A 27786-nucleotide genomic window follows, 5' to 3' on the forward strand; every position below is an offset into this window, starting at 1 on the left:
ATTTAGAATGCTTCCTGCAAAGCATTCTCAGTTACAACGAGGAGCTGCACGTCTGTCTGCACCCTCTTAAAAGCACAAGCTTGCTTAAAAATAGATTAATAGATTCATAGATGTTAGGGTCGGAAGGGACCTCAATAGATCATCGAGTCCAACCCCCTGCATAGGCAGGAAAGAGTGCTGGGTCTAGATGACCCCAGCTAGATGCCCATCTAACCTCCTCTTGAAGACCCCCAGGGAAGGGGAGAGCACCACCTCCCTTGTGGCCAAGGTCTGGAACGGGCTCCCTCTAACTGTGAAGAAGTTCTTCCTAATGTCCAATCTAAATCTGCTCTCTGCTAGCTTGTGGCCATTATTTCTTGTAACCCCCGGGAGCGCCTTGGTGAATAAATACTTACCAATTCCCTTCTGTGCCCCCGTGATGAACTTATAGGCAGCCACAAGGTTGCCTCTCAACCTTCTCTTGCGAGGGAGGGGCTTTAGAAAAAGATGATAGGATGTTAAAAAAAAGAAACAATTCAAGGCAAAACAGTAAAAGGTAACATTCCTCCAAAGTACCGAAATGACTTGGGAATTTGAGTCCTGTTTTCCAAAGTGGTATAGCCACTTCAAAAAGTCAACAGGATTTAAGCTTTAAAGTGCCTCATTTTCTCATCAAAATAGAATTCAAGCTCCCAAGTCATGTAAGTTCTCTTGAAAATGTTTTCCATTCTCACATACAGTCTCAAAGGAAAAGGGCTCCATAAATAGATACTCCAAGCACAAGAGCGGCAGACCTGCTGAAGTGCTCATCTTCTTCTGTGGCAATTGCTTCTTTTGTAATAGCAGGGACTAGACACACACAGACAACTTAGAACTACTTTTTTTAAGCTTCACATCAATCCTCTCCCTAGGGAGGAATGGGTGATGGAAGTAAGTTGGAGAGAGCGCTGGGTCACAATATTCCAACTAATACTTGCCATAAATGCAGTGAATAAAAACTAGAAGTCTTGGCTCAGCCGGCGTGAATGGTTAGGACAAGTGTGATTCTATACCCCCATGTTTCATCAAATGCTGATTTCATCACTGTTCTACTGCTTTAGCAGTCCAGCTTGCTTTAACTATAGTGGGGCTGGCACAAGGAGGAGTTATGCAATGATGAATAAAGGCCAATGTCCAAATGGCATAATAAAAACAGAACCAGTCTGAAAAATACACACTCTTTTTCAGACAGTAAGGGCACAATAGGCACATTGTCAAGCCTTTTCTAAAGGAGACATGGGGAATAGCAGTAGACTGAACTGAGGGTATTCTAAGCATCCTGAATAGCAAGGTTACAAAATCAAGAACAAGCAAATGCAACTAAAGATAGGTAAGAAAAGCAATGGAAGGCAAGGCAGAAATTGAGGAACAAGATTAATGACAATAAAAAATGTCAATGATACGATGCAGGCAGTTTATCACAGTAGATCTTACTAGAGCCATGATCCTATAATTGATTCAAGGTACACAGATCCAGTTCATGCAACAGCTGATTGGTGAAGTGGTCTATTCATGCAGACCAGGTCATATGTTCAGGGGCTAAGGTGTAAAGGGAAAGCTGAATTTGGGACAGTAGAAAACTAGGAGAGATTAAAGGGCATTTGAAACAGTTGTGGAAAAGCAAAATAAGCTCTACAACACTGTTCTAGATAGAACACAGAGGTGCAAAAACTACTTCAATGTGTTGGTTCCCGTTAGTTATTGAGATTGTTATAGTCAATCCTTTTCCTACACATCTGTAGAAAAAGTCTCCACCAAACTGCTGTAATGTTAAATGGTGTTTAAAGCTCCTGGTTTGATTTCCATTCACAAACTTTTTGCTTGTTGGTTTTATATTTTATATTTATTCTAAAATTTAGCCAGGTTCAAAGGCTTTCTTTCTGAGGATTTTGTTTTCAACTTTTGGGGGGGGGAGATATTTTTGCCAGCAAGTTATTGGTTGAAGAGAAAATAGGCATAACAGCAGCTATTTACATAGCCATCTGAGAGAGGCTATCATGTTGACCTAAAAGATGCACTAACCTACTTACATGTCTAAGTATACATTTTGTTCCATGCTTTTCCTGCATATCCAGTATGCAAAATGTCATTACTTTATTGATCTACCCCTTCAGAGTTTTCTCCATACTTAACCATAATCCTAGTAACAAGCAATTGTGAATTATATAGCTGTTACTTCATTGAGGAGATTCTAGAAAAGTTTGCCAAGAAGGTCGCTCAAATGTTTTATTTATGGCTAGAAGGATCCCACAATGAAAGTCTAATCCACTAATTGAAAACATGCTGTAAATATAATTCATCTCATTTTTCTTTACGTATCTTTCTCTAAATGAGCCCTGGAACATCCTCACAAGGTATTCTTGGAAAAGCTCTTCATGTGACTTGAATGTAGTAAGTCACAGGCCTAATATAAATTATTCCTTGACAGTAGTACATTTAATGCAGCTATCTGTGCATGCCTATGTACTAAGTGGCTGTTCCATCTTAAAAATGATGCTGTTATCCCCATTTCTGTTTAGTATGCTAACAATGCAAACTCCTGTCAGAGTTGAAGCAGCTGTAGTGATTGAATCTGACATAAGCCCACAAAAACAAGGAATATAAGAGCTAATGCTGGCACATTGCCCCTAAATTTCCCATTGTGCAGAGACATATGGCAGAGTGCTTAAAGTCCTATTATTCTTAGACCACTGTAATACTATAGCTGTCTTAAAGGCATACTATTAACCTAATCACTCTCCTGTGTCTTTTTTTAACCTTTTACAAATTTCCCCTAAGATCCTAATATGTGAAAGGGGTTATATAGGGGAATAATAATTTTATAGCCTCAATTTTTAAGCAATTTGGTAGCACTTTTACTCTAGTAGCTGGGTGTCCCACTTAGCAAGTGAGGAAAGAAAAATGGTTTTTAAACCTGGAAAGTATGATTGTAAAACCAGGACATTTCACAGGTGCATCTACAGCTGGTTTGCAACAGAAGTCACCTTTAACCTGTAGTTTTAAAGTGACTGGAATTAGCTTCTTAGCAATCTTTGTAGCTCTGGGTTCATTTTCTGAAGGGAATGGGCACACAAACCAGGAGATAAAAAAACAGGGAAGGGATTTGTCACCTGCTCCATTGAATAAGCCTGCATGCATGCATTTACTCCACAGAAGGTAAAAGCTAGCCAGTGGTGGTTTCTTCTTTTACAATTTTAAATCCATGCCTTACTTTTATTTTAAATAGTAATTATGGTTTATTTTAATATAGTATTGAGACTAACAGTGAGGTCCAGTTGCTTTGGGGTTCTAACTATGCCTGAAATTACATTTTCTATTTTATCTTAAATCTTAGAGCAAAGTTGTTTCTCATTGTGTTCTGTATGATTTGACCATAAGGTTTATTATATCTTTGAATAACTTTCCTACCCATTAATACACTATGCCCTGGTCTAGTGAAGGAGCAGTGAAGTATATTTGGAAGCTAGTATAATTTTATTGTCTGCCATCCCTGGGATTAGAAACATGATCTCCCCAACAGTGAACAGTTACGCTTCTCTTTTACGTGAAGTCGACTGTTGGTAAAATTAGGAAGAAAATTGCAATGCAAATTCCCTTCATTGAAAATAAAAAATCTTAACACCTTGCTGAGTTTTACAGCCTGTTACTGGTAGGTCATTTCTTTGACAAGGACTTTATTATACAATGATGACTTATAAAGTGCTTGCTTGTAACAAGCCTCTCAAGACATTGTAAAAACTGAAATAATTTTCAAAGCTCCTTTAGGCCTCCTGTAAAGCTTGTGAAAGCATGAATGTCTTTGGCCTAGTTTTGTGAGTAAAAAAGGTTGCTGATCAGATATGAATGGGCAGCAAATTTTCATGCTTTAAGCACATTTCAAAGATGTATCACCAGGTACCTTCACTTAAGTTTAAATATTGAGGTCGCTAAGTACTGTGTGTCGGGGTGAGCTCAAGTGTAACATCAAGGCCGCATGCACTATAACAAAGAACTGTGAAACTGATTCAGACCTGCTGGGAAGCTAATATAATGGAAACCTGGGGCCAACACAAACATCAGCGTGATGTTTTCTGCCTTGTAACTTTCTGAGAAATTGGGATCAACGGGCAATTTGTTTGAAAGGCTCAGCTACTTTCAGCTGTACTTCAGTGCCATGGAAGTGTACTTGATTATACAATACTTAGAGTTCACAACAGGTACTAGTCTGACAACCCTGAACATGGATATTGCCAAAATACAGACCTGATCAACCTTCCCATTCCCATGTGCTCTAACTCTTCTGCAGCAGACTGTCACTAAGGATATGTTATTTGCCATTCCTTGTGTGATGTAAATGTGCCTAGTTGGAACTGAATTGAAAACATCTGTTCACTTCTCATAATGAAAATGTATTAGTCAGTAAGTAGCCAGTCAGAAGTTAATAAGAAAGTTCTGCATTTCACTGAGAGTTTTGTCTACGATTTCCTTCTATTTCTTCCAAAAGTGCAGATGCTCCCCTGTGATTTCTTAAAGTATGCTCAGGAAGACTGAATGTTAGAAAATACAATAACATATCTTTGTTGAAATAAAAGTGTCATAATATTGGCTGTATTATGAGAGAGTGTGTTAGGGTTTATCAGGTGTGGAAGGAAATTTCCATTTGGACTAAAAAATGACTTGGCTAATTCAAAAATAACATCTGAAATTCATGTTAACAATAACAGAAAAGGTAGAGGCATTACATACCATTAGATTGATTTTAGAATATATGCAGCTAGATGCAATAAATTGCGCTGGGGTAAGTTGATCTGGGCTGCCTTTACCAGCTTTCCGTTCCAGTGCTGAGCTCCAAGGGAATGTGGGACTGTCTCCACAGCCTCTTGAAGAACCACTTGGTTTCCCCCAACAAAGCCTGTCCAAGTAAGGAAAGGGTGAGATGAAGAGCTGTCCAGGATAGGTATAGTAATGTTTTAAAATAACAGAGCATCTGCTATCCTGAATCACAGAGCACTTGCGAAAGTTCTATCCAACTTAGAGAGTAGGTATGCTAAACATCATTCTCATTTTACAGATAAGAGGGACTCAGGCAAAGAAAGACTGTGACTTAACCAAGATCTCATAACAAATCACTGTCAAAACCAAGAATAGATCAGTGCTTCCTGTCTCCCACTGCCATGTTCTAGCCATCAGAATATGCTGCCTCCCATGCTGTCAAGACATGATATAGTAAATTTAATTTATAAAAAACACCTGACACATTCTATCTTGTTGTATCTAGAGACCTGAACTCAGATGTGGCATAAATCATGGAGAAATATTACCTCATTTTCACCCATCATGGCTCTAGCAGAACTTGTAAAGCTACCTGAAAATTTAGTATAGTATAGTATAGTATGATTAATATCATAGCTCAGCTGGGACTAGGAAGGCAAGTGAGTGAGTTTCCCCAGTTTTAGAGAATGAAGTTCTCTATCCGGTAGTTTTACATGACCAGTCTAAAGTCCTCCATGATATTTTGTAACCATTAAGGCAATGGAGGTTCCTTCACATGAAGCCTCTGAATAAAAAGTCCCTTTCATTAAAAAATCTGTACTTACAAGTCTTGGTGGGAAGCTGGTAGCGGTTCCCCAAAGCCACATTAGCACTTGCACCTAACAAATTCCAGGTTTGCTTGGTTGGTGGGAATGTAGAAAAGAGCTGGTTGTAGCTTCCCATTCTTACAGTTTCATTTTCCTAGTACGTGACATAGCATAAAACCAGTCTGGCTGCCACTAATATTCAGCAGCTGGAATTGCCTGGATTTGCAGGGGCTCAAATTACATCCCTTTTGGAGGCTGGAGGGAGGCTGGTCTAAAATCAGCATTAACTGCCTAAGCTAGACCTGATACAGTCACTAGCAAAAGTATGGGTTCCTTGAACCTCTGACTGGTATATCCAATTCTACTGCTGACTAAAGTGAATACTTGGCACTTTTTGACATAGTTCTTTGGTTGGGCTGCATAACACACCTTTAAAATAAATACATATTACTAACTCTGCCTACAGGTATACAAGCATGAGCTCAGATAATTTAGGGGGTACAATCAAGAACCCACAAGTTGGTGAATACAATATCTGGACTACGGTTTGGGATTCGTAACTCCTGACTCCATCCCTAAACCACTGAAGACTAGCCCATTTTGCCAGTACTCCTGAGGCTGTTGTCAAAGTGCATGCCCCATCTACTTGACATAAACCCGGAAATGAGGTAGTGAAACCAGCCTGTAGTAACTTCTATTGGGACCTCTGCCTTTGGCATGTATGAGAGCGGAAGTGTGTGGGGGGTGTCTCTGGAGTGGCTTTGCTGCTCCATTTCCAGTTTTAGTATGTGTGGAGCAAAAGCACGTGAGCATGTTCTCTTTGGTGGCAGCCTCAAGTGCACGTAGAAAATGGCCTGTAGTCAGAACCCAAACCACTTTCTATACCACCATCCCTCACCATGCTCTTATTTCTATTTGTACTTTCCAATTGCATATTACACATGACCAATACCTGTCACATGATTTGTTCCATCTGCCCTCCCCTCCCCATTGTGAATTGTAGGCCTTTTGTTTTGGGTGGTATTTGCCTTTCATAGATTCATAGATTCATAGATGTTAGGGTCGGAAGGGACCTCAATAGATCATCAAGTCCGACCCCCTGCATAAGCAGGAAAGAGTGCTGGGTCTAAATGACCCCAGCTAGATACTCGTCTAACCTCCTCTTGAAGACCCCCAGGTTAGGGGAGAGCACCACCTCCCTTGGGAGCCCGTTCCAGACCTTGGCCACTCGAACTGTGAAGAAGTTCTTCCTAATGTCCAGTCTAAATCTGCTCTCTGCTAGCTTGTGGCCATTGTTTCTTGTAACCCCCGGGGGCGCCTTGGTGAATAAATACTCACCAATTCCCTTCTGTGCCCCCGTGATGAACTTATAGGCAGCCACAAGGTCGCCTCTCAACCTTCTCTTGCGGAGGCTGAAAAGGTCCAGTTTCTCCAGTCTCTCCTCGTAGGGCTTGGTCTGCACGCCCTTGACCATACGAGTTGCCCTTCGCTGTACCCTCTCCAGGTTATCCGCATCCTTCTTGAAGTGTGGCGCCCAGAATTGCACGCAGTACTCCAACTGCGGTCTGACCAACGCCCTATAGAGGGGAAGTATCACCTCCCTGGACCTATTTGTCATGCATCTGCTGATGCACGATAAAGTGCCATTGGCTTTTCTGATGGCTTCGTCACACTGCCGGCTCATGTTCAACTTGGAGTCCACTAGGACTCCAAGATCCCTTTCCACCTCCGTGCCACCCAGCAGGTCATTCCCTAGGCTGTAGGTGTGCTGGACATTTTTCCTCCCTAGGTGCAGCACTTTGCATTTCTCCTTGTTGAACTGCATCCTGTTGTTTTCTGCCCACTTGTCCAGCCTATCCAGGTCTGCCTGCAGCTGTTCCCTGCCCTCCGGCGTGTCCACTTCTCCCCATAGCTTTGTGTCATCTGCAAACTTGGACAGAGAGTACATTTCACTCCCACGTCCAAGTCGCTGATGAAGACATTAAAGAGTATCGGTCCAAGGACCAAACCCTGCGGGACCCCACTGCCCACACCCTTCCAGGTCGAGACCGACCCATCTACCACGACTCTTCGGGTGCGACCCTCTAGCCAATTCGCCACCCACCGAACTGTGCAGTCATCCACATCACAGCCTCTTAATTTGTTCACCAGTATGGGGTGGGATACCGTATCGAAGGCCTTCCTGAAGTCCAGGTATACGACATCCACCCCTCCTCCTGTGTCCAGGCGTTTCGTAACCTGGTCATAGAAAGAGACTAGGTTGGTCAGGCACGATCTGCCTGCCACAAACCCATGCTGGTTTCCCCTCAGCATAATTTGCCCTGCCGGGCTCTCACAAATGTGAGCCTTGATAATTTTTTCAAATACTTTACCAAGGATGGAGGTGAGACTGACCGGCCTATAGTTGCCCGGGTCCTCCTTCCTCCCCTTTTTGAAAATGGGGACCACGTTAGCCCTTTTCCAGTCCTCCGGGACTTGGCCCGTGCGCCACGAGCATTCGAATATTCCCGCCAGTGGCTCTGCAATGACGTCGGCCAGTGCCTTCAGCACCCTCGGATGGAGCCCATCCGGGCCTGCCGACTTAAAGGCATCCAGTTCTTCCAAATGACTCTGCACCACCTCAGGATCTACGCATGGAAGTCTGGCGCCTTGCTGCTGCCTCTCTACAACCCCAGTGAGAGACTTGTCGTGCCCCTCGCTTAGGAACACTGAGGCAAAGAACTCGTTGAGGAGTTCAGCCTTGTCCCCTCTATCTGTCACCAATTGCTTCTGCCCATTTAGCAGGGGTCCTATTCCTCCCTGGGCCTTCCTTTTACTCCCAATATATCTAAAAAACAATTTCTTGTTGTCCTTTACTTGGGTTGCCATCCTCAGCTCCATGGTAGCTTTGGCCCGCCTAACTGCCTCCCTACAATGTGCATGCTGATCTGTGCTCATAAGGGAGAAGGCTGATTCTGTAAGTGTGCCCTACATTTGGGGCAGAAAGTGGTGAGATTTGTGACAGGCCCTCATTGCAGTGAGAGTACTTTCCACAGCAGTAGATGAATGCTTGAAGAACCTCTGCCTCCTGCACAGACAAGTTGTACTCAGGTAAAAAGGTCCATTACACTTTAAGGAGCAGAGTTCTTAACCACAATTTTCAGTCCAAAGTGCTCTGTGTCCTATACCCACCATGACACCTTGAACTTAAGTTCTGGGATCTTGAATATTCAAAAAACTCAAATATCTATTCAGTGTTCACAGTTCTACATGAAGCAAAACTAGAGCGTGAAGAAAAGATAAAAAAAGCTTGGGGTAGCTGGTCTTGGAATTGTGCTTTAGTAGGTTTCTCAATCATTGGTGGCTTCACACCCTGGTGTACTGCAGCCACAGCACAGACAGAAGGTGGCAAAGATCAGCTGTGACTAGCCAGGCCACCAGAAGAAGATGGAGTCCCCTAAGCATTCAAAGGTGGAAAAGTTACTTGTGGAGACTACGTGGGGGAACTGGTAAGTTATGCATTCTCCTGGCTCCTTTGAGGCGCAAACTTTTTTTGTTTAAGAATGCTTTTGCATGTCCAGAAAACATCACAAATCTGAACATTAACTTGGGAACTTTATGTACCATTTCAAGGCTCTGGCACTGTGAAAAGGGCCTTTGTATAGATGAGACCCAGGTACCTCTATTATAAATTACTAAAATACTTCCATGAGTATCAGAGATTATTTCTAATATTTGTTAGAGAATGACACACAAAAGGTCAGCAGAATGATGCACCATTTTAATGGAAAAAACAGAAGAAATCATTTCAGTCTGCAATTAAGTAGAAATGAAATTTTGGAAAAAGCATTTTTTTGGTTATAATACATTTTTTAATTTCCCATATTTTGATATTAAATAATGTGCAGCAGCATTTTAAGTGTTTTACATCTTCTGTTTCCAGAAGCCTTAAAAACAATTAGTTAATACTTAAGGGCATAAATCACATTTGCTATGTACACACATGTCAAACTGTTGCAGGGAGTGTTAATAGGACTTTCACCAAGAGAAAGAACATAATCCTGGGGACCTATCACTGCAAATAAACCTCTTGTCTTACACAGTGCAGAAATCAGAAGGTGATTTTTAAAGGTAAATCAAACCCTTGGGAGTTAGTACATTTCTATTTCTACCTGGCAGTGCTTTGTTAAGGTGCCACTATTATACATTAGCTCATCTAGTACTATGTGTAATGCATGTTAGAATCAAAAGTTTCTAGTACACAGCAAATGAAGAGAACATTACATCTGTAATTTTGCTGAAGATGTAAAATAGCCCAAAGGTGTGTGCATTTATTCAGAGAGTCCTTGTTTATACACAAAACAAAGGCATGGGGAAATCTTCAGCTATTTTATTATGGGTTTTATTTATAGCATCATCTCACAGTGTATAGAACACATTTCCCATTAAGTGAAATTTTAACTGGAAACTTTCGGGAACAGTCTTCTGCTTTTTCCCATTTCCAATCTTGGCCTACCTTCCCTTCAGAGGTTTAAGGTTCCTTCAGGCACGTATATTGTTCTTGCTGTAGTAGGAAACTTTTTCAAAGCAGAGAGTGGCAACATAACCTTCAAAGTATATTGACTCTGACAGTTTTTCATAGCAAGTTCCTCCATCGTACCATTTCAACTGTGACAGGAGAAATCTTCTGTACCAAGAGAGAAGCAGAGCTTGAGAAATAAGCACAGGGTGCTCTTTTTTGAGTTCTTCTGCATTTTTGTCCAACTGGCCTTCTGTGTGTATTGGTTACACCTGCAATAAGGCTCTTTTGTTAGGTTAGTAATGGTAGATGATACTTTGATCAAAACCTCTTCTATGTTTCATGACTCAATGGCTGCCATCTGAACAGCTTGGACCCTACTTTAATTACCATTTATCTTCTGCAGACATTTCAGTTACAAAGTGTTGTGCGTGGAATGAGATACTACCTTGAACTGAAGTAGATTGAATGCTGAAGTGAGATGCATACAGGCCAGCTGAGAGAAGATGCTGGTCAGGTGAAGGCCTTGGAAACCTGGAAGGATGTTTTATTCCACAAAGAATGAGGAACAACTAATAGCTGAACTAATGGTTGAATATTTTACAACAGCAACATGGAACAATATTATAAGATCAAATGAAGTACCCAGGACTGTTGTTTTAGCATTTTGTAGACCAACTGTTGTTGTTAGCTTCTAATTAGGGTATATGATATGGGCTGTGGAATTATTAAAGAAACTACTTACAGAACCAAAAAGTGCATAGTAAGGGCTGCTGTCTTACATCATGAAGAGGATGAGGGAACTATTTATTTGATGAAAGATTATATGAAATGCTGTAAATTTGGTGGCACAAAAATATTTCCCTTTTAAAGCCATTAGTGCTTAACAAGATCTCTCACAAACCATAATAAACCCCATATTCTCTTCCTGGTTTACTTTGGTATCTCAAGCTTAAGTGAAAAGTTCTGTGTTAGGACCAACAAAACGGAGGTAGCCAATAGTAGCTGTAAGTGAACAGTAGCTGGGGTTTGAGGGAATTATTTTCATATTCTTGGGTAGGTTTGTCTGAACAGGCATCTAATCAAACAGAAAGAAGGCTCTGGAAGGCAAAGATGGCACTGGAATCTGAAACTTGGCAGATTGGCATATGTATCTAATAAATTAATTTCTAATGTATTTGAGGCTTCTGTATGTCTGCCTGTATTCAGATAGACAGGTACATTATGGTGTTCTATTCCTCCTGTCTTGCAAATTGACATCCTATATTTTTCACTTACACTATGAATATGTTGTGGATGATGGCCAACAATTTCTTGTGCACATTAATTTTGATTATGAGTTGTCAGGTAGCTAAAAAATCCTAGTTTTGTAAAGAATTTTCCCAAACAGGACAGCAATTGTTAAATTGACCTATAAAGCAAAGGGTTGGCAATCTCCAGTATAGGGCATTGCACCTGAGACTATTTTGCTTGGCATGCCACAGCCAGCCCAGGCTCCAGGCAGCTGCCACCAGCCACAGAGCCCAGGCTGCTCGCAGCAGGTGGCTGGGGGGGGGGGGGGGGAGGGGCTGCAAACCCTGCTGCAAGTATCCCAGTCTCTGTGTCTGGCAGCAGCTGCCTAAAGCCCAGACCAGCTGCAAACAGCTACATTGGGCTATGGAGCCCATGACCAGGTTCCCTAGTGGTGGCAGCTCTATTTGCTCCTCCAGACAGATAGCAGGGGAGAGGCCAGGTTTGTGCTGCTCCAGGCTCCTCCCCTGCTGTCCACCCAGAGGCAGGTGTGACTCCCTTGCTACCACGGACCCTGGCTCCGGAGCCCAGTACAGCTGTTTGCAGCCTTCCAGCTGCCTACCTGATCAAATCCCAAAATGCGGGTACAGGGAAAAACTGGGATCATGATGGCGGGCAGACCCAGCTTGGAGCACCACTCAGCTGATTGGCACTCCCAGCCTTGGTAAGACATCAGAGTTCTAGGCTGCATCCAGACAAGCAGGGGTGTGCTGTTTGTAGCACCACAAACCTCTTTGTGGTACCGAAAATTGCACATGTTGAACAGTAAAATGTGCCCCCACTGCAAATTTGCGCCAAATGTATGCCAAAACAAACGGAGTCTTGGCCCTCCAGTAAGATGCTCTGGCTGCTGGCCCAAGTGTCTACTACTCCATTTGTACCCCTGCTGCTCCAGCACACTGGGAGGTTGGAGAAGCTGGGTAACAGCAGTTTGCCCAAAGTGGGACAATGTGTCCTGCAACAAAGCGCATGTGCAGGGGTGTGCACTGAAGCACAAAGTAGCAGCACAAATCTGTGCTGCTACTATTTGTGCTGCTGCTGCAAGTGCATGCCCCTGCTCATCTGGACATGACCCTGGACTCCAACATGTCCCTCAGGCTGGGAGCCCTGATCAGCTATTCAGCCTGGCCACAGGTTCTATTTAAGGCACAGTGGAAACCAGCCACCAAGTTTGTACATGTTTTGTGTTATAACTTTTGTGGCTTATTCCCTGCTGTATCACTCCATTAATTGTATGAACATGTGGCCACTACTTAAAACATGATTAACTGGTTAATCATGCCTTAAGTGTAACATCTGCCAGGGACCCTAGGCAATCACAGCATCTACAGTATTTCATTTTAATATAATTAAGGGAATGAAGCCCCAATCAGAAAATTGGAGCAATCATTTGTTTATGTGAAAGGCAAGCGGGTTTGAAGCATTATCTCAAGTGACAAATGGACAAGTGATCAGAATAGCCTTCAGACAAATGCACAGACACAGTTTGTAAATTCTCGTTTATGCCCATTACAACTACCTTGCAGTCGGTGACATTAAGGACAGAACTAGTAACAAAATTATTGACACATCAGAGACTGAGAACAGTTTTCCAGCTACCTCTTAATTTTATTGGGGTTGATAATGATTTTTGTAGGGCTACAAAAAATAGGGCCCCAATCAAGATTCACAAGGCCATTGTACTATGCAGCCTTCATACAAGCAATATAGAGCCTGTCCTTACCTTAGAAATCTTATAATCTCTGTTTATGACAAGATGTAGCAGATGGATAAACAGATACAGATAGAGATGAGGAAAAGAAAAGTCAAGTAAAACTAGCAAGATTTGCATAGCAAGCAGTAGTGCTACTTTCCCCTCTACCTAGTCACTGAAGGTTGGAAGTTGTTTATCTCAGGGGTGCTTAACTCCCAGTCCACGGTGCTATGTCATCCAGCCTGCAGGGCCCCACACTGGTCCAGAAATTTGACAGCAAGAGAGTGGTGGCACCACTCCTCCACTGTCAAATTTCCAGACCTATGGGGAGCTTGGCCTCTGTGTGCTGGATCGAGCACCTGATCACCAGTGTGCAGGGCTGGGCTGGGGCAGCAAGTAAGACATAGGATAAGCCAGGTCCCAATCCCAGTGTGGGAGGCCGGGAGGGGGCAGTGCCAGACCCCAGAACACAATTCCGGTGTGAGGAGGCAGCGAGGGGCGATGCTGGCTTTTTCCAAAAACTGCTTGAAAAGGAGTTGTCAAACTCATGTTTTGAAAATATGGTTCTGGCTTTATGGACTTGGGTGAGATATTTTGCTGTGCTGTGCCTGCTTCCCTTATGGTGAAAAATTAATCAATAATATTGTAAATGCTTTCAGATCCTGATTAGAAGATTCTTACAAATGATAATGTGTCTGGAGATATCATGGCTGAAGACTGCAGTAGGCAGTTTTTCATATCACTTCAGAATGGTTCTGTAGTTGCTGTATATAAAACATAATATAAAAAAGCAAACAATTTGATATAAAAGCACATCACACTTTTTTGTAAAATCTACAATAGCTGCAATCATCGGTGCCCATTGAAGAAGGTAGGTCAGTACACATCTAGCTGTAAGGCAGTAAGTAATCCTGTCAGAATCACTAAGTATATTGCTGAGTGAGAACCAGAGCACGCATCAGGACCAAGCCTCTAGTGCAGCGGTTCCCAAACTGTGGGTCGCAACCCCAAATGGGGTCACAGAAACAGCAGATGGGGTCGAGAGAAATAAAATTACTTTAATCCAGGGGCAGGCAAAATACGGCCCACCAAGCAATTTCATCCAGCCTGCAAGCACTTACCAACTAATTGTACCCTGCCCAGCCCATGTGCCTTGCTCCCACAGTGGCCTTTTACGTGGAAGGGCCGGGGCCAGCCAGCATGCAGCTTCCAGCAGGGCTGCCACTGCTGCATCTGCCAGGGGACTGCTTGGCTTACCCAGCGTCCTGTTCACTCTGGGCATTGGGTAGGGAAGCAGCGGGAGTGGGGGAGCTGCAGCTGGGCAGAAGCATGGAGCCCGTGCCCAGGGGGATGGAGGAAGCATGGAACTCGGTGGGCAGGGTGTGGGTGTGAGGAAGGGTGGAGGGGTGTGGGGACCTTCCATACACTCCCCACTATGATGCACAAGCCCTCCCGCTGATGGCAGCATCAGGCAGCAGGTGCTTGTGGCACTAGTGGCCTGAATAGGCACTGCTGCCAGGCAGTGTGCAGCTCCAGCCAGTGCTGCATGTGGGGGCAAGGAGCGCAGCCAGGCTGGCCTGCCTCTTATCATGGCACATGTGCAGCTCCTGGCACTCACATGCCACCAGGGGAAGCCCCACTCAATGGAGCCGGCTGCCTTCCCCACCCCATGCTGTGCAGGTCCCAGGACTCCACCAGGAAGCAGAGGGCAGGACTCCCCTCCACTTGTAGCAGAGTCCAGGGATGTCACATCAGAGAGTAGATGTGCAATATCAACCACACTGTAGCAAAACCCTCAGTTTTTGTTGGATTTTTTAAAATTTTATTTAAAAATGCATTCCCTCCCCTTCCCCAACCATTTCTGACTTGTTCTCTCCCTCTCTATTCCCTATAGATAAGTATAAGTGAGCTAAGACATAGGATAAGCTTCAGCATTTTATTTTGGTAGCAAGTTGTATTTGTTTTGTTTTTTCTCCTTTATATTGTATAATTATTATGTTTATATTGATTTTTACTGTTCTATATTACTGTTTTACTGATACTATATGATTTACATATGTAAATTAGCATAAGTAATGTCAAGTTTCCATTTTGTTTGTCAAGTCTCTATCTTGTCCCCATGCCCTGTTGTGTAACCTGTGACTCATACTACCCCTCCTTTGTAACTTGGTTCCTGAAAGAATGGGGATGAATGAGGGTGCTTGAGAGACAATGGCAGTAGGTTTAAAAATAGCTCCCTCTGAATGACTGAACCATCAAAACCAATACCTGGACCAATGACCCACCCTCAGCATTCAAGAAACAAAAGATGAGGCAACCCACCATTGTGCCAAGGCTGCACGTGCTCAATAAGAACACCTGGAGCCCTCTGGGTCAGGACTGACATTGCCTAGACAGGCCCTCCCCATAGGAGATCAGAGGTAGTCTGCCCCATAAAAAGGGGTAGTGAAGACTGACTCCTTGAGATGCCCTCTCCATCTGGACCAGCACCATGCTATACCACCTATCCACCCAGAGGCCCTGCCAGTGACCTCTCTTTGGACAACACCTACTGGACAAGGACCCCTTTCCAGCCTGGATAGGTAGCTATCACCCTCACCCTCTCTTCAACCAAGGGCTTGGACTCTGCTTCTCTTCCCCACCTGGACTCCAGCCCTTCCACTGAGTCTCTTTCTCCTGCTGCCATTGTGAGTGTGTGTGTGTGAACCAATAACTTCATGGGGCTGCGTAGTATGTTGTCTGTTTAATAAACCTGTTATTTTGAAACCCCAAGTTGGGTTTTTGTCTGTTTTCTGTTTCTTCCTTGCCACCATGTATCTGCCCCCCAAACTCCCAGATTTCTGCTTCAGTTTCCAGCCCCAAGCTCCCAAGTTTCTGCATCAGTTCCTTTCCTGGCTGTCTCCTCCTTGCCACTGGGCTTTTTCCCTTGCACCTGTGATGTTGAGTAACCCTCGGGCCACTTGACCTTAAGTAAACCCAAGCCTCAGTTCCTCAGCCAGCTTCTCTCTAGTCTACTGGTTCTAATCCCGGTTCCAGCAATTTTCACTCCTTACACTTTCTCTCTCACTTTAACCTTCCCTCAGATATCCCAAGTACCCCAAACACACACATACATACCGTACCATCCAAGTTAGGAACTCGCCTGTGTGTATGTGTAGGTGGGTGGCATGTGTGTGCACTGGTGAATATACACACATATATATATGTCTGTAGCAGAACCCCCAGTTTTTTCTCTTTTTTTTTTGTAATTATTTTAAAATGCATTCCCTCCCCTTCCCCAACCATTTCTGACCTTTTCTCTCCCTCTCTATTCCCTATAGATAAGTATAAGTGAGCTCAGACTTAGGATAAGCTTTAAACATTTTTATTTTGGTAGCAAGTTTTTGGTTTTGGATATCCACTGTTTTATATTGTATTATTATTAGGTTTGTATTGATTTTTACTGTTGTATATTGTATTATTATCATTTTCATATTGATTTTTATTGTTTCATATGGATATTGTATGGTTTAGGCCTGTGTTTGTAAGTGAACCAAAGCCATGTCAAGTTTCCTTTTTATGTGTCAAGCCTCCATCTTATGTCCTCTGCCCGGGCATCCCTCGTGTTGTAACTGTATGAGTCATGTATCCCTCCCTTGTAAATTGGTTCCCGGATGAACAAGTGTGATTAGGAATGATTGAAATACAATGGTAACAGGCCTCTACTGAATGGCCTGTAATGACTGGGTCATCACCTTGCATTGATTCACCCAGGAACCACGGACCTCACCCAGGAACAGAGACAAGACCAGCATTTGAAAGACAAAAGGCCCTGCAGAACCAGCAACTCTCACCATTACAGACACCCGAAACTGTACATCCCTGCATGGAGCGCACATGCTCAGTACGCCAGGAGCTGACCCTTGCTTGGGCATGCCTCCTGTCACTAGGGTCACACAAGGTCTGCCCCTATAAAAAGGGACAGCAAACACAGACCCAGTGGGATGCCCTCTCCATCTGGACCAGCACCATGCCACACCACCTATCCACCCAGAGGCCCTGCCAGTGACCCCACTCTGGACAACATCTACTGGACAAGGACCCTTTTCCAGCCTGGATAGGTAGATATTACCTGTACACCTCCTCCTACAATTTGGACTCTCTCTCTCTCTCTCTGTCTGTCTGTCTCTCCTCCTGGACTTCAGTGGACTTCAGCCCCTGCACGAAGCCTCTCTAACCCCTGCTGCCATTGTGTGTGTGTGTGGGGAGGGTGGGGGGGCGGTGCAAGGGAACCAATTTGACATTGTGTCACCATCTTCCCTGTTCAATAAAACCACTATCATTTGGAACCCCGAGTTGGGTCATGTTTTACTGAATCCCAGTCCCTTCCCTATCTTAAATGCCAGCCTCATTCTCTCTCTCTCAGCTCTAGTCCCCACCCTCTCTGCTAGTTTCCTGATCTCCTCCCAATTCTATCTCCCCTTTTCTGCCACCTCTCAACCTCCCCTGCTTCTACTGCCTTTTCCCTGTGACTTTCTGCTGCCTTTCTCTGCTTTCCTGCTGCCTGCTGCTTTTCCTGTGATTTTCTGCTGTCCATCTCTCTGTTTTCAGGCTTCCCCCACACCTTCAGTAATCCTCCCCCTCCCACCCCTGCAGCTTCCCAGCTCCTCTTAACTGTCCTGTAGTTTTCACCAGCAACTGGAGCCTTTCTCCAGCTTCCAGCACCTACTGCCACTCCCTGCAACTTCTCTAGCTGCCCCGGAGCCATCCTCTGGCTCCCCACATCCAGAGCCCCCCTTTAACACCCACACTTTCCCTTAGTCCCATTTTTCTGTCTCCCTACCTACCTTTTCAGCTCCCCCGTAGCTCTGGCTCCAGTCCCAGACTCTGTGCCGGCATGCTTCCCTGTTCTGCAGGCTTTAGGCATTGTCTTTTAATCAATTAAGATCAATTAACTTAAAGTTACCCCCAAGCCTCAGTTCTTCAGCCCAGGTCCCTATAGTCTACCAGTTCTAATCCTGGTCCTGGTAACTTTAACTCCCTACACTTCTACTTTCTTACCTTAACCTTTTCCCGGGTATCCCAAGTACACCAAGCACATACGTACATACACATCACAACACCCAACTTAGGAACTCACCTGTGTGTATGTGTAGGTGGGTGGTATGTGTGTGAATTAGTGAATACACACATATATATATATATATACATATATAGATATCATTGTGTGTGTGTGTGTGGTATATGAATTAGTAATGCACGTATGTGTATTGGATGTGCAGGTGTTGGTAACTGATTCTGTCTAAATTTGGTGTGTGTAGCGTGTATGGGCTTAAACTGGTGATAGGTGTGCATGAACCTAGACTGGTTATTTTGAACGTGTGTGTATCTGAGTTGCTTGTGTGTGTGTGTGTGTATGGCATTGTGTGCATGATATACGAATTAGTGATCTCTGTCTAACTTTTGGGGTGTATAGTGTATGTGCTTGAATTGGTGATAAGTATGCATATGCCTAGGCTAGTTTGGATATGTATGTGCCTGAGCTGGTAGTGTGTGTGTGTGTATGCACCTAATTGATTTGTGTGTGTTTTGTATATGTGCAATTGTGTCATACCCTCCTGTCTAACAGCGCAATATTGATATCCTGAGAGTTGGTCTGACCCCCTAGGGCAACATGTCATCATGTGTGTGATATACAAATTAGCGATTCGTGTATGTGTATGGGGTGTGTGGGTATTGACAACTGATTGTGGTCTGATTTTTGGTGTGTAGTGTGTATGTTCTTGAATTGGTGATAGGTATGCATGTGCCTAGGCTGGTTTGGATGTGTATATGGCTGGTTTGTCTGTGTGCAACTGTGTCACACCCTCCTGTCTAACAGCGCAATATTGAAATCCTGAGAGTTAGCCTGACCCCACAGGGCAATAACACTGCCAGATTTTGAGACACTGCAAGCCCATGCGTCTCATTAGGCCTGCTGAGTAAATAACATAGGAATATTTGACAAAAGTACTTTAAAAACATAGATTTTCTTATGTATTATATGTTGTTCTATACTATGCAAACTTTAATAATTATATACAGAATGTTGTTATGCTGTTTTATTGCTGTTTTGCTTTCGCTAGCATCTGGGTTCTGGTGAATTTTCAAGTGTTAAAATGGGGTTGTGTTGGAAAACAGTTTGGGAAGCACTGCTCTAGTGTCTGACTGGAAAGTCAATTCTTAAATTCTGCAGGCAAATTATTTTAGACTTCTTCAGTCAGTCACATTGACATCAATATTCCATAGTCAACACTAGTGTATCTCCAGTGACTTCAAAGTAGTTACATTACAGGTAAGTGTGAATGATTTGTGAGCCTAGTGAGCAGTATTGGACTCTTGTTGTGGCTTCAACCTAATTTAGTGGACGTTTCAAGCTCATTTAAACTGGATAACAAAGCCTGATGTTGCTTCAAAGTGTTCCATATAATTTGATTTTTAGCTTAATAAAATAATTTTGTTATATACACAAATAAAAGTGTTTCAATTTAATTATCTTTCTAGGATTTAACAGTTACCAAAACAATTACAGGAAAGCAAGACGTAAAGACATTACACCTGAAAAAGCAGAAGAACTAGTGAATTGATTTCACTGCCAGAAAGTTTAAGTGAACTCCTGCCAACAAAAAAGGTAATTATTATACATCAAGCCCTCTGTTTTATTATGTATTGGTTTCCTGCACAGAAAATAATTCCTCTAATAGATCTTGCCCTTTAATAGATAAGCTTTCTATTGCATTTTACCTCTTCAAGCAAAGGGACTTTGTATGTATATTTAATGGGTTTGGTTCTCTAGCAGAAATTCATTTAAAATTGCTTTATCTGTAACAAAGTAGATGAAATTGGTGCAGCTGAATGTGGAAGGAACTGATGGTATTGGCTGAATCCCAAATCCTGTGGAAACAGCACTCTCACACAGTTTTATAATGGCACCTTAAAGAGCTGCCCTGCTTTGAAAAATGATTCAGTGAAAATGGTGCTGTAAGGTTGTATGTCTCCTGGTGTCAAATGTGCCTAGTGTTTTCTTTTGGCTTTCTGACTGCTAGTCCTACAAGCTCTTTCTGAGATGTGAGAATCAAGGTGGGTTCTCCCCTTAGATATCACCAAGAGTTTTTGTAGATCAGTCAGTGCCCTCATGAACACCTGTGTGCAGTGTTTCTGTCTTGCGTAGTCTTAACTGGCTGGAGCACACTACACAACTCTAAGCATGTCCAAAAAGGAACAGAATCCAGCTTAGTCTTAGCCTACAGTGCTTACTTCCTTGCAGGAGGGCTATGCATTAGGAATAGGGGATTGGCTAGACAAGGGCAGCCTCAAGCTTGTCTCTATCTGCTTGTCTCTTTGCACCTCACTTATCTCCTCACACTTTGCAGGACCCTTCAAAGGATCTCACAAGGACCCTGGGTGCCACAGCACCTTGGCTGAGAATCACTGCAATAGATGGTAGTTCTTCCTGGAGCCTGATTAAACTTGCCTTTTCTGCAGTTGAAATGAGATTTATAAATTATATGGATCTCTAGAATGTGGCTTTTTTTCTCTTTGTGTGATTAGAAGGTGTTAGCGGTATGGACACAAATTGCTCTCATTAAATTGTCATCACTGAGATCAATGAGAACAGCCCATATGTCCCAGAGCTGTTGTTTCAAATTGACTCCCTGAAGACTGAGGCAAATATCCCTGAACTGTCACATTTTCTTTACAGATGTAAAATACATATATTTAATTTTTCAATAAGGGTGTAAATTTGAGAGCAAGGGAAATTTTAGAGAAGGAAAATGTGCTGTTTCTATTGTATTTTCAGTTGCATAGCAACTCTCTAACCCCAGACCTTCTTAGGCTTCACAAGACTGGGAAAAAAGTATTTTTTTGATCATTACAGTCATTGATCTGACTCGGAATATGCACAAGGACTCAAGACTCCAGTTTTACACTAATTCTTTTAAAAAACATAGGTACATTTTAACCTCAGCATTCAATTGTCCTGCTGTCCCAATCCTGAAATACCAAATCATGACTTCAGAGGAAAGTGGACATCAGTTTCTTTTGATGAGGACAGACTATCTATTAGGACTGTTCTGAGAACATTGCACTCATTTCTACATGCTTCAGTCTAGCTTCCAGAAAACCTTTGCTAATACAGAGAAACAACTGGTTTGTTTGGCGCAAGGACATACTCTTTTTTAAAAGGTCAACAGCAAAGTTTTCCTAGACATTTAGATTCCCAAATTACAGAGTCGAGAGTAAGATCTAAGTGTTGGCCTGAATATAGTAGGACAAACGTAACAATTTAGGACTGAGGGTTAGATTTACAAAGGGATGCAGCCAAGGTTCCCTCTAAGCTGTGCACATGCATGGCCCTGCACAATTAAAAATCTTGCCGCACACCATCTTTTTAATGCCACGCACCCGCCGGGAGAGGAGCTGGGTGCAGAGTGTGGCGAAGGCACTGGGGCTGGTGTGGGACACTTACCGAAGTTAAGCTCCTCACTCCTCCTGCAGGGCAGGCAGCAGCTCCTCCTTGAGGCAAGGTGGGGACGGGGACTGGGGTTGGAGGCTGGCACGGGCTAAGCTGGCTCTGGGGAACTACTCCTCAGGTTCTGCCGGCTCTGGGGAACTGCTCCGCACCCCTGCATTGCCTCAGGGAGCAAGGAGGTACATAGCATCAGGGCTGGGGCGTGGAGCAGTTCCCCAGAGCCAGCAGAGCCCACGCCAGCCCCTAGCCCCATCCCTGCCTTGCCTCACCTCAAGGAGGAGCTGCTGCCTGCCCCACATGAGGATCGAGGAGCTTACCTTTGGTAAGTGTCCCACACTGGCCCCAGTGTCTCCCTTTCAGTTCAATCAATTGAAGATGATATCTTTTATTAAACCAACAAGATTTTTGCAAAAAAATGTCATTAAGGAGAGTGAGCACATGTTGTCTCTGCTGGGTGATTTTCTGGTTTCTTCAGTTCTTACTGATGATTTTATCCCAAGAAGGCATTGAACAGCAAGTGACTGTTGGAGCTCTGCTCGCAGGTTGCTGCCCTGGGGAACACACACACGTCTTGCAAGCTGTGCATCTCACGGCTTTCAGCTGCCTTAGGTTGCATCTCCCTTGCACTGGGAAGGGTTCACAACTTTGGCAAGCTCAGAGCTAGGACAAGGATTGTATTGCCATCTATCAATTGATTGTGTCCAGCCCATGGCTGTCCCACAGCACTCCACTATGCCGCTCTGGGCAGCAGTTAGCATGGAGAAGGGTGGTGGTCGAACCCTGCCCACTCCCACCTGGACACTTACTGTGGGACACTTACCAGTGGACCATGCCAAAAGGGGGAGGCAGGACTGAAGCAGCACACTCAGAGACTGAAGAGGCATGCTCACGGACTGCTACTCCTTAAAGGGAACATTGGATGCAGCTCTGCTGACACTCAGAATCACCACATCCAACTTTTAGGTGCCCAACTCAGGAAGTAGAATTTATAAAACTGAGTTAGGCACCTGAGCTTCCTATAGAGTTAGAACACTCAGCCAGGGCACTTGGGAATATACTTTCTAGCCTCTGCTCCCAGGAGATTTCATACATTTTTCTTTGGATAGTCATTAGATAAAATGCAGAAACAATCTGGGGAATAGAGACCATAATGCCCTCCCCCATCCCCATGACCTAACTACTAGGTGATAGAATCAGGCTCTCTTGTGTACTCTCTCTTTTTGGCCCCATGAATCTTGCATCCTTCTTCAGCAGGAGGGGTTGGCAGAGCTTATTCAGCCAAGCCAGTAGCCTACTGGTTAGGACGCTGTCCTGAGAGGTGGGAGATGTGGATTTGAATCCCACCCCAGGCTGAAAGCATTGAGCTTTGCTTTCCCAGTTCCAGGTGAATGCTCTAACTACTCCATCAAAGGTAAGCATGTGTTCTCTTTCAGATTGGCTGATCTCCTCTGGGGGGTTTAAACTAGGTTCATCGGGGGAAGAGGAGGACAAGTAGAAGGAGCCATAGAACACTGAACCAAGAAACACCACAAGACCAGCCCAGGTATGTAGCAAAGATCGTATTAGACAGCAGTTTAAGGGGTGGGGGCAGGGACAGCCACCAGGGGAATTAGGTGTATATACACAAATGCCAGAAGCCTGGAAAACAAGCAGGAGGATCTAGAGCTCTTGCTAGCAAGCAACAACTTTGACCTAGTGGGACTAATTGAAACCTGGTGGGACTCTTCTCATGACTGGGTGGTGGGAATAGAGGGCTATAGGTTGTATAGGAGAGAGAGAGTAGGGAAAAAGGTGGGGGAGTTGCTCTGTATGTCAAAGAACAGTACACATCTTCCCTAGTCAAATTAGGGTCAGAGGGTGGTCAAGCAGAGACTCTGTGGGTTAGGATCCAAGGGGCTTGAGGTCAAAGGGATCTGGTGGTGGGGGTCTACTACAGGTCACTGTACCAGGACGACGAGCTAGACCAGGAATTTTCCAAGCAGCTCGAGGAGGCTGTGAGGTCTAGAGAGATGGTAGTCATGGGGGACCTTAACTACCCAGACATATGCTGGGAGGAGCAGTCAGCTAGATCTAACTGCTATCTCAGGTTCTTAACCTGTATTCAGGACCTCCACCTAACATAGGAGGTAAGGTGTCCCACCGGGGTAACGCTTTGCTCGACTTGAGGTTGGCCACAGGGGATGACTTGGGGGGGGGGACCTGCAGATTCAAGGCAACTTAGGAGACAGCAATCACCAAATGATTAAATTCATTATCCAGCGAAGGGTGGGCATTATACCCAGCAGGGCACGGGTGCTGAACTTTGTAAAAGCTGACTTCAATAGACTCAGGGGATTGGTTAGCAGGGTACTAGAAGCTAAGAACTTGGATACGTTGAGGGTCCAGGATGGGTGGACATTCCTCAAGGAAACCATTCTTTGGGCTCAGTGTAGCAGGACACTAAGGTGCCTGCTACTGAGAGAGCGCGGAAGACTCCTCAGGTGCTGGTTGCCAGGGCAACGGGAGGCAGAGAACGACTCACACCTGCCAGTGGTCAGGGCTATAAGAGGCAAGGCCTGGCTCTTATGAGGGGAAGGGGAGCTGAAACCAGAGGCAGTTTCTGACTGGCATCTAAGACAGCAGGAGCTCACTGCCAGAGAGAGAGAAGCTCCTGGAGCATGATGCGAGGAGAAGCCTGACTGCAGGTACTGCTTGCAGATTAAAGGGTAGCAGCTCCAAGATGGCTGAGCAATGTTGGTACAGCCAGAGGGCTTAGGTTTGAGTTGTAGCCAAGAGGCTTGATTTTATGTTACAGTTTGTTTAACACCGGTGGTTTGGGTGAGGCTATAAGGGATGGAGGAGGCCTCATAGGGGACTCATGATAGAGTGAGGACCCCAGCCCCAGTGAGGGCACGGAGTTCGGTGGTACAGACCCCAGCTGCACAGAAGAGCCTGGTGAGAGGGCAGCACTGCAGGGAAGAGCCCGGTGAGAAGGGCAGCCTTGCAGAGGGAAGAGCCCTAGTGAGAAGGGTGGCGTATAGAGAAGGCCCGCAAGGCCTAGACATGCCGGACACCCGGAGCAGGAGAACTAGGGCCAAGTGGAGGAGAGGTAGCCTCCACACAAAAACACATCGTCAAAGTTGTGGTGGGCGAGAATAGGAGGGTGCAAATCCGAAGCTTGGCACAGTAGAGGAGGCAGCAAGAGCTAGCACGGCGACCCTGCCGTCCCTCCTGTTACACTCAGAGTGAGTCAATCGCATGGCAGAGGCAAGGGGGCAAGGGGGCCAGGAAGCCCCTTTGGCTAACCAGGGGCATCCAAGGGCAAAAAAAGAGTCGTACAGGAAATGGAAGCAGGGGGTAGCTAGCAAAGAGGAGTATACTTCTTTGACCCATACCTACAGGAAGTCGGTCAGGAAAGCCAAAGCAACTCTAGAACTCAAGCTAGCATCAAGGATTAAGGACAATAAAAAGTCCTTCTTTAGGTACGTTAGGAGCAAAAAAAGGGTGCGGGGACCCATACAAGATGGGCAGGGGGGGCTTAATGATAGATAGCAAGGACAAGGCAGAGGTCTTCATTGAGTTTTTTGCATCTGTCTTCTTAAATGAGAATCTGGATGAACCCTCAACATACATCACGGACACCAACAAAGGGATCATCAGCCAACCAACGGTCAGTGCCAACACGGTAAAAAGACACTTGGAGGGACTGGATGTATTCAAATCACCAGGGCTGGAAGGACTCCATGCACGGGTAATGAAGGAATTAGTGGGGGTCATAGCTGATCCACCGGCAAGGATATATGAGCACTCGTGGGCTCGGGTCAGGGCTAACATCATCCTATTCTTTAAGAAGGGGAGGAAGGAGGACCCAGGGAACTAAAGACCAGTCAGCCTTATCTCTATTCTTGGGAAAATCCTAGAAAAAATTATCAAGAAACACATCTGTGGGAGCCCGCTGGCTAATGTGATGCAGAGGGGTAACCAACATGGGTTTTTAGCAGGCAGGTCCTGCCTGACTAACCTAGTTTCCTTTCATGACAAGGCCACCAAATGTTTAGATGCAGGAGTTGAGGTGGATGTTATTTATCTGGACTTCAAGAAGGCCTTTGACAAGGTATCCCATACCATCCTTATAAATAAACTGAGGAGATTTGCCTTGGATGACTATACGGTAGAATGGGTAGCAAATTGGCGCAAGGGTCACACTCAGAGGGTGGTAGTCGACAGGTCAGTGTCAGCCTGGGAAGATGTGGGCAGTGGAGTCCCTCAGTGCTCAGTTCTGGGGCCGGTGCTGTTCAGCATCTTCATCAGTGATCTGGATGGAGGGCTGGGAAGCACCCTATCCAAATTTATGGATGACACAAAATTATGGGGTGCAGCTAACACCCTGGAGAGGAGGAACCAGATCCAGGCCTACCTAGACAGGCTGGGGAAGTGGGCAGAGAGTAACAGGATGCAATCCAATAAGGACAAGTGCAAGGTGCTGCATCTAAGGAGGAAGAGCTGCCATCATACCTACGGGCTGTGGGGCAACCTTCTCAGCTCCACTGAAGCAGAAAAAGATCTTGGAGTCACTGTTGACTCCAGGATGAATGTAAGTTATCAATGTGATGAAGCAGTTGGCAGAGCCAATCGCACCTTGTTGTGCATCCGTAGGTGCTTCACAAACAGGTCCAGGGAAGTGATTCTCCCCCTCTATGCAGCACTGGTCAGACCGCAGCTGGAGTACTGTGTTCAGTTCTGGACACCGCAGTTCAAGCTGGATGTGGACAACCTGGAGAGGGTCCAAAGAAGGACCACTCACCTGATTAGAGGCCTGCAGGGAAGGTCCTATAAGGAAAGGCTTAGGGACCTTAACCTCTTCAGCCTCTCCAAGAGAAGACTGAGAGGGGACCTTGTGGCGGCGTACAAATTCATAAGGGGAGAGCAACATGAAGTAGGTGATGATCTGTTCACCAGGGCACCCCCTGGAATGACAAGGAACAATGGCCATAAGCTACTAGAGGGAAGGTTTAGGCTGGACATTAGGAGAAGGTTCTTCACGGTCAGGGTTGTCAGAATTTGAAATGGGCTCCCAAGGGAGATAGTGCTCACCCCATCCTTGAGGGTCTTTAAGAGGAGACTGGACAGGCACCTGGCTGGGATCACATGACCACAGGGTTGGTGACTCTTTTCTTGCCTGCCAGGGGCAGAGGGTCGGACTAGCTGGCCCACTGAGGTCCCTTCCGACTCTATGAATCTACTAGACTTATATAATAAAGTGAGCTGTAACAACCCTACTATTTCCTTCTCTTCCACTTGCCATGTTTGCAAAGGTACCCCTCAGGAGAGTGTTCTGAGCTCTGGATACCAAGTAGACAAAGATGCCTGCCTATAGTCCTTAATTAGAGGCCAAGGGCACATCCAGAGTAAGCACACACATGCAGGGGCGCATGTTCCCCATGGCACAAAAACCAGCAGCATGTATTTGTGCTGGCCCCAGCAGCCTTACCTGGGGTTCTGGGGGCCTCCTGTGGCACAGTAATGCCAATCCAGCTGCTTGTGTGGCTTGGACCAGCCAAGCTCCGTTTCTGGTGGTGCATGCTGCTGTTGTGTATGCCACACCACCTTTTCTTAGCAATGGCGGCGTTTTTGACACCAGAATCTCCCATTGTCAAATTTTGGTGCCACAATGCAAATTAGCAGTGCAATGAACAAGTGCACATGCACCTCTTGCTGTTTGCGGCACCTCAGAACGCTTTGAGGTGCCGCAAACCAAATGTGCACACTCCTTTGGATGTGCCCCAAAGCTCCAGAAAGAGGCCAAAGTTCAGATACACTTCTCAACTATTTTCTACAGGCCAGCCCTGGGTGTCTTAAGAAATCAGAGTTTATCTTCCTGGAGAGCTGAGGTACCTAAATCCTTTCTTGGATTTTGTTCTTGATTTCCAGTTCCCAAAGATGCAAATGATGCATACCTTCTACCTGTATTTTCCTCATTCTTGTTCTCTCTTTCCTTTGCTGCATAGTAAAGGGAAAAACAGGAGCCAGAAAGTTTGGCTCATTTTCTTTCCCTAGAGACTGGAATAAAACACAACTTTTTTTCCTTGAGCTCTCTGATTTATTTACACAGGTTTGTCCTGGAAATGAGCAGTGAGCAAGAGATGCGTTAAACTTTAATAAGTTTTGGATCCATTTATCTGCAGAGCTGCCTGGAATACTTATCATTTTCACAGACAGTGAAAACCAGTCTGGCGGCCCTTTGTTACTATTACATTTT

Source organism: Alligator mississippiensis, chromosome 4 (genome assembly GCF_030867095.1).
Source record: "Alligator mississippiensis isolate rAllMis1 chromosome 4, rAllMis1, whole genome shotgun sequence".
Taxonomy (NCBI): Eukaryota; Metazoa; Chordata; order Crocodylia; family Alligatoridae; genus Alligator; species Alligator mississippiensis.